This window comes from Coptis chinensis, chromosome 8 (genome assembly GCF_015680905.1).
Source record: "Coptis chinensis isolate HL-2020 chromosome 8, ASM1568090v1, whole genome shotgun sequence".
NCBI classification, from domain to species: Eukaryota; Viridiplantae; Streptophyta; class Magnoliopsida; order Ranunculales; family Ranunculaceae; genus Coptis; species Coptis chinensis.
The window spans coordinates 65,561,565-65,568,924 of NC_141463.1; positions in this window are offsets into that span (position 1 = coordinate 65,561,565).

Here is a 7,360-nt window from a genome sequence, read left to right on the forward strand (position 1 = left end):
TCATACAAACATAATAAAATCACTACTTCAAACAAACCAACGACAATAAACAAAGTAAAAAACGAGCCGCTTGAATATCAGTATATAAGTAGTTCATTCTATATGTTGAGTACACTCCCAAAAAAGAGATTTGATCAGTTTCCCTCACATCATATCAAAAAGTGCCTAATTAGTCACACCACACACTTACGACACATTCACTAAATCTTTCATAAAAAACCAAATTTGGTCTTAGCAAAGTTCAAACCATAAAGAAACAATCAATCTAAATGCACCATTAGACACAACAACTGAAGCTCATTGTATATTACAACAATAATTCCTCATTTTATATTATATATTTTTTCTACTTTTCATAAACCAATTTGAAGGATATTAAGGTTGCGAAAGAAATTAAACAATTTATTAAAACTTTAATCCAAATACCAAAGATTAACCATAAAGAACACAATCAAACACAACAATTGAGAGCCCCAAAAATCTAAGAAGCCATTAAAGCGCATCAAGAGCGATATGCTAGAATAGTACCTTGAAAAAAGAAGATGCTCTATGGAGTCGTGAAGAAGATGCACAACTAAACGAAGACGTAGATAGATAGAATAAAATGTGGTCGTGTAGAAGACAACACCTCTTAGAGAACATATTGGCGGTGCTTGAATTTGAGGAGTCAACTATTGACATGATATTAGGGTATAAGAAACCTAAGTGAATGATCAATGCCTATAGTTATTCATGTTACCTTCTTGATTAAATCGAAGCACATGAAAATCTTTGTTAGCTCTATCTCATCTTCTTCACCAATTGGTTCCTACTTTTCTCGTTGAAAATGGCGTACTCTATGTCTCAGGTGTGATGAAAATTGCCTTTGTTTCATCCACCATTCCATATCTCACAACCTCAGTTGCATTTTCCTCTTATTTGCTGTGACTGCATGTGCATTTGCATATATTAAGATTTGAAACGATAGATTCAACGAATTTGAGTACTATCTGACCTGAATGTTTTTTTATCAATAGAGTGAAAAGTAATAATCTACTGAATACGATAGTTATACTGAGTAACACCTCGACCAATGATGTGTTGGTTCGAGATCATTACCAAAAGCGATGTGACTGAAAAGACAAAGCTACAGAACAATTAGATTTCAAATACAAAGAGCCGAGGCATAATTCTACGAATTGAAAGAGCATAAATGTTCTGATTACAAAAGAAGAATTATGTCAAAACATTAACTCTATAATTAGTAGTATCAGACAATCAACCCCTTTATTATTTTGAAGCTTAGAGAAAGATATAATCAAGGATTTCACTTAGGAATGGTCATGAAAGTCCTTCCTAGCATGATATATGTAAAATCCAGCTTGCGGTAGGCTAAAGGAGTAGACTTGATTTTATGAGCAATAATTGGTCTTGGGCATACTTATTTGGGAGAACATATATAATTATGTGTACCTGAACTTAACCACATGCTAGCCATTTTAGAGTTGGGCTCTAACCTAAAATGTATAAAGCTTAGCCTACTGTAAATATATGAATTTGTTCCAACCCCGTGTTTAGGTAGCACCGAGATTGGCTATAGAGGCATACCCAAGTTCTTATTACGACTTCAAGAAGCTTATTTTCCTAGTTCCACCAACATGCAATTAGCAAAATAATGTCCTTGAATACACAATCTTTTATTAATGTAAGCCCAGTATGAAAATCATATGGGTCTAAGAGCATCTTTAGGTGAGATACTTTCCTAGCATCAAACACCAAATTTTCAACAATTTGGTATTTTTTCATCTGCAGAAGAGACACATGTTGATGAAAACACCAAACCAAACACCAAATCGGCCAAAATATGGTTCCAGCTTTGGTGCTGTATCAAATCTCTCTTGCGGTTTTGGAAAAACCGTACGGTTTTTCTAACACCGCATGGACTTGGGATTCTAAGTGGGCTTATATGGCGCGGTTTTTCCAACATCGCGTGCTCTCAATGAAAAAACGGGCAAAAAACGGCTATATTTTTCTTTCACTATAAATTAAAACACTCACACAATAGATTTTACACTCACTTCTTTTCTCTACTCTCTACTCTCTACTCTTAAAACCACAATGGCTAGTGAATAACCAAAAGAAAAATCTAGAGGGGCTTCATGGATACAAGAAGAAGATGTTGCTCTCACCAATAGTTGGCTACAAGTTAGTCAAGATGTTGTAGTAGGAAATGAGCAAAAGTCAAACGAATTTTGGAGTAAGATTCTAAATGCATTTCATACAAATCTAGGAAGAGTGACCGAACGCAACTTGACGGGCATGAAATACCGTTTGACTCTCATTCAAGCTAATATCAACAAGTTTCATGCTATTCTTTCTAAGATTCAAGCATCTCCTCCAAGTAGCTATAATGACAATATGATTATAAGTATTTACTTTTTATTTGTTATTTTAATTCACAAATATATTTTTCAATTCTAATTTAGTTTTTTCTTAATTGGTAGGTTGAGGAAGCAATAAGTGCATATAGGATGCATAATGGGGTTTGGAAGTAGATGCAATGCTATAATATGGTGAAAGACTCACCCAAATGGAAGAGGCTACAATTGAGAAATGAATTGCAACCCACCAAAAAGTCGAAGTCAAATAGTGGGGAAAGAGGTTCATCAATTCCAATATCAACTTCGACAACTCAACCAATGGATTATGATCCACACCAAGTTGATGGGCTTGAGGATAGGCCTATTGGAAAGAAAGAGGAAAAGAAAAGAAGGAAAAAAGAAAAAGAAAAAGGTGATTCTAAAGTGGAGGAATCCGCTAAGAAATTTGATGATTTTCTAGTGGAACTTTCTAAAACCACCAAAGAAGGCTATGAATTGGAAGCTCAAAGACAATTGAAGAAAGATGAGATGGAATCCGAAAAACTTCAATTGAAGAAAAATGCAATGGATTGGAAGCTCCAAATCCAAAAAGAAAACTTCAATTGAAGAAAGATGCGCTCCAAGTTTGAGAAGATGAAAATGATGTGAAATACTAGGAATGAAATTAGAAGGATTACCCGAAGATGAGTGCAAAATTTGGAAACTCAAAAAGGCATAAATTTTACAAAAAATGAAGAATTAACTTGGTAATATCACTGGTAGTAGTCAAAGTAGTGCATAGTTTAAATTTGAGTTTGTGAGTCTTTTAATTTGAGTCTTTTAATTTATGACGTACTTTAATTTGAGTTTGTATTTTAATTTTAATTAGAATATATTTTAATTGAATATTTTCTTTTAATTTGAGTTACTTTAATTTAAAGTTGATACTTTTTATCATTCTAAAAATTTTGGCAGAGTCTACTTTGTATTTTCAAAATTCTCATATACACAAATCCTTTCATAAAACCACAAATACATAGAAATAAACTTGGAACACAAATACATAGAAATTGAAACAATAAATAAATACAAAGTCCAAATAGAAATAGAAATTAACGCTGACCACGCCGCCCATGCCTACTCCACAAATGCTCGACCAAGTCATTCTTCAATCTATCATGAATAACTTTTGAACGAACCCTCTTGACGCCAGATGTCCAACGAGATAGAACAAAGTGGCGTTGATCTTCAGATGCACCTTCTCTACTTGGCATTTCATACTCAGGAATATACTGTGGGATATCCGTTTTGCATTCATCTTCTACAATCATATTATGTAAAATGATGCAAACCCTCATAACAGTAGCCATGGTCTCCAAATATCATAACCTGCACGGATTCGCTAAAATAGCCCAACGCGACTTCAATATACCAAACGCCCGCTCTATGTCTTTTCTAGCAGCTTCTTGCTTTTTTGCAAAATATTTGTCTTGTGCAACAGTCGGTTTAGCAATCGTTTGAATCAAGGTGACATAATTAGGATAAATACCGTCAGCCAAGTAGTAGGCCATTCACAGTGTAGTTACAAAGAATAGCTTCATTATTGACTATATCATCAAATATTGGTGAGCGGTCAAGCACATTAAGATCATTGTGAGAACCCGCCATTCCAAAAAAGCATGTCAAATCCACATGTCACGAGAAGCAACCGCCTCCAGAATCACTGTTGGTTTATGCACATGGCCAGTGTGAGACCCTTGCCACGCGGATGGGCAATTCTTCAATTGCCAGTGCATGCAATCAATGCTTCCTAGCAATATTCCAGGTCATCCGCGTTCCTCAGACTTTTGAAGCAAACGCTGAATATCTGCAGCATTTGGTTTGCGCAAGTATTCACCTCCAAAAATTCTAATAATTCCATCACAGAAATAGCGCATGCATTCATGAACAGTTAGCTCAGCAACATGTAACATGTCATCTACTAGATCAGCTGGAGACCCATAAGTGAACATTCGTATAGCAGCAATTACTTTGATTTTTGGGTCAATCCCAAACTTACCCGCATTATTAACTTTTTGTTGAAAATATAGTACATTATGGTTAAGATGATTGAAAATACAAGTAAACAATGACTCACTCATATGAAATCGACGTCGAAAGTCGTGGTCAGTGAATATAGAATTTGCGCTGAAGTAGTTAACATTTACACGAGCCAGTATTGCCTCGTATTGGCGATTCTTGTATTTTCTTTCTTTCTTCGAACCACCATGTGGTTTATAAGAAGACTCCGCTTCTTGCTGACGCAATAAACCCAAACGATGTCGGACCAAAGGTAGAGCAATAACCACTAATTTTTTACAACGCCTAATTGCAGTGTTATCATTTGAAGAGCTCGATGAAGAAGAAGAAGATGAATTAAAATAAAATGAATCAGAAGAAGATGAATTAGAAGAAAATGAATCAGAAGAAGATGAATGATCCATTGAAAAAATCGTCAAGAGTTTTGGTAGTTTTTTTTTTTTTTTGCTAAGGAGATGAGTTTAAGATTAATGGGAACATGAAAAATGAAGAGAACCATGCAGGATTAAAGGGTTAAAAGATTATAGCACGCGGTTTCTGAAAAACCGCGTGGGCTTAGGTTTTGAGAAAACCATCAGTGGCGCGATTTTGAGAAAACCGCGTAGGCTATATGGCGCGGTTTATCCAAAACTGCATCATTTGATGTTGAATATTTGATGTTTCTCTTTAAGTTGGTTGGTGTTTTCTTGGTTTGGTGTTTGGTTTGGTTAAAAAATTTGGTGTTTTCTTGGTTTCTCTCCTAATAGGAATATAATGATGGCAATGCACTTTGAGATGAGCTTAAAAATAGGGGCTTTACCTAAGAGTCTTTAGACCCTAAAAATAGGGTAGAGGATCTTAAAAGGCAAAAGAATTGCTACAAGCCATAGTAAGCGCATTGGTAGATCCCATAGCGAAAAGGTCAAGTCCCAGTAAATACACAAAAACATTAGGTGTTGGGGGATATGTTGAGTTGTTCCCATATGAGTTCCCCATCATATTTGGAAGCAGATGACAAAGAAAGGTTATAACCAACATCTCTCACAATGTTGCTGCAAGCATGCAGTGATACTAAATTGCAAAGAAACACTAAATTCAATTGACTGCTCACCTGAAATATTTTGAATCAGAATCTTTAAGAACGTACATTAAAAATATTCACCGTTATCTGTTATTTGACTTGCACATATAAGAAAAAATAGATCATAAAGCAAACTTAGATGTTGGAATTGATTATAATGGTATATTTAGATGATAAAATCATGACACACATTTTGGAATTTTTTATAATCTACTTTTTGATCACCAAAACATGATAATTTTTACTTTTGATATAAGTGGAATCGATGATCAGTACTTAAACTAAAAATGGAATTCATGCAACACACATTTATGCATAGCTTAACATTTACAAGTTAAACAAAATTTTGATGATTTACTTTAAAAGATACTTGTTTTTTTACAATCATCTATGACAAAAAATGTTTGAATGCAAATGCTAAGTTTTTAGTGAGGCCTTCTTGTTTTACGGTGTAATTTATACGTGCTGCTAGTTTAACTTTTTTAATTTATTTTTTCCTGAACAGATTATATCAACAACTCAGCGGTAGTGATTGTAGATCAGGGAAAGTCTTAGCCAGATTAACCTAACCCTCCCCAACCTACCGAGTACAGTCATCTAAATTATGTAGGTTCGGTTTTCAATGTATCCTAAATTATACAGGTGTTATACGATTATATAATTAAGCAGAGATGCACCAAATGAAAAACAACACATCCACCATCCTCAGAGAAAAAACATAAAGGAATAAAGTGATATCAATAGTTCTTTTTTATTTGTTTTACATGTTCTTTTATGTCGTCTAAATCGACATCCCAGCATCAAAGTAGAACAAACCTACTAAAATTCAATACTAACAATAAAATCTTTGTTCTGTTCAATTATTGGGGTCCACAATGCCATTGAACCCATTACGTAGTGAGATTATAACAAAAAATACAAAAATAAAAAATTGATTAATATTATTGACATTTGGAAGAAAGACTAATATCAAGCCCTTTTGGGGATCGATTGAGTCAGGCTTGCAAGGTAGACTGCAAGATTAGGGTAAGAAAGAAGGTTCCTCCTTTTAAACGTGGACTCTTTTTAATATGGATTAATATGGAGGTATACCTTTTAATTGTATTAAATGGTTGATGGATGTACAACTCCCAAACAGAGCTCCAAAGGTCCATAAATAGGCATAATGATCCATAAGGGCATCTCCAATGGGGGGTGTAAACCGTATAGAGTGGAAATTTTACACCCCAAATATAAAAAAACTTTCCAATGGGGGTGCTAAACCGTAGGTAATAGTGTATTATTGTATTTAAAAAAGGTTGATGGATGTACAACTCCCAAACAGAGCTCCAAAGGTCCATAAATAGGCATAATGATCCATAACATCAAATGCATAATATTATGGAAGCACAGTTACTATGTATAACTGACATTTTTCCTCATCAGGACATGTTTTCCCATTTCTTGATATCTACTACCGACAACCCGAGGTATAATTTTTTAACGCATACATAAGTGTGATACTTGAAGTTTAGGTAAGTGTGACATTTATGAACATCAGGTTGCTTTATGTTTATAAAACAACGATCAGAAACCACTTCAAGTTCCTTCAAAAGATGGTGATAGCTATAAGATATTATCAAGTCGAGTAGTCGACTATTTCTACTGAGTGGATTGAATTGGTAAGGCCTGTGCTGTGAGACATGGTTAGTAGTTCTGGCCTGTGCGACAGTTCTATCAATAAAAACCAACGATCTGGATCCGGAATGACCATACAACTGGAACTGGAGAGTTTAAGCAAAAATACGGTACACAGGTTGCAATTCTGAAAAGATATGTAGTAGCACAAACTGGGTACAAGCTGGTAGCCCGGTATTGAAATTAAAATAAGTTGCTCTTGTCC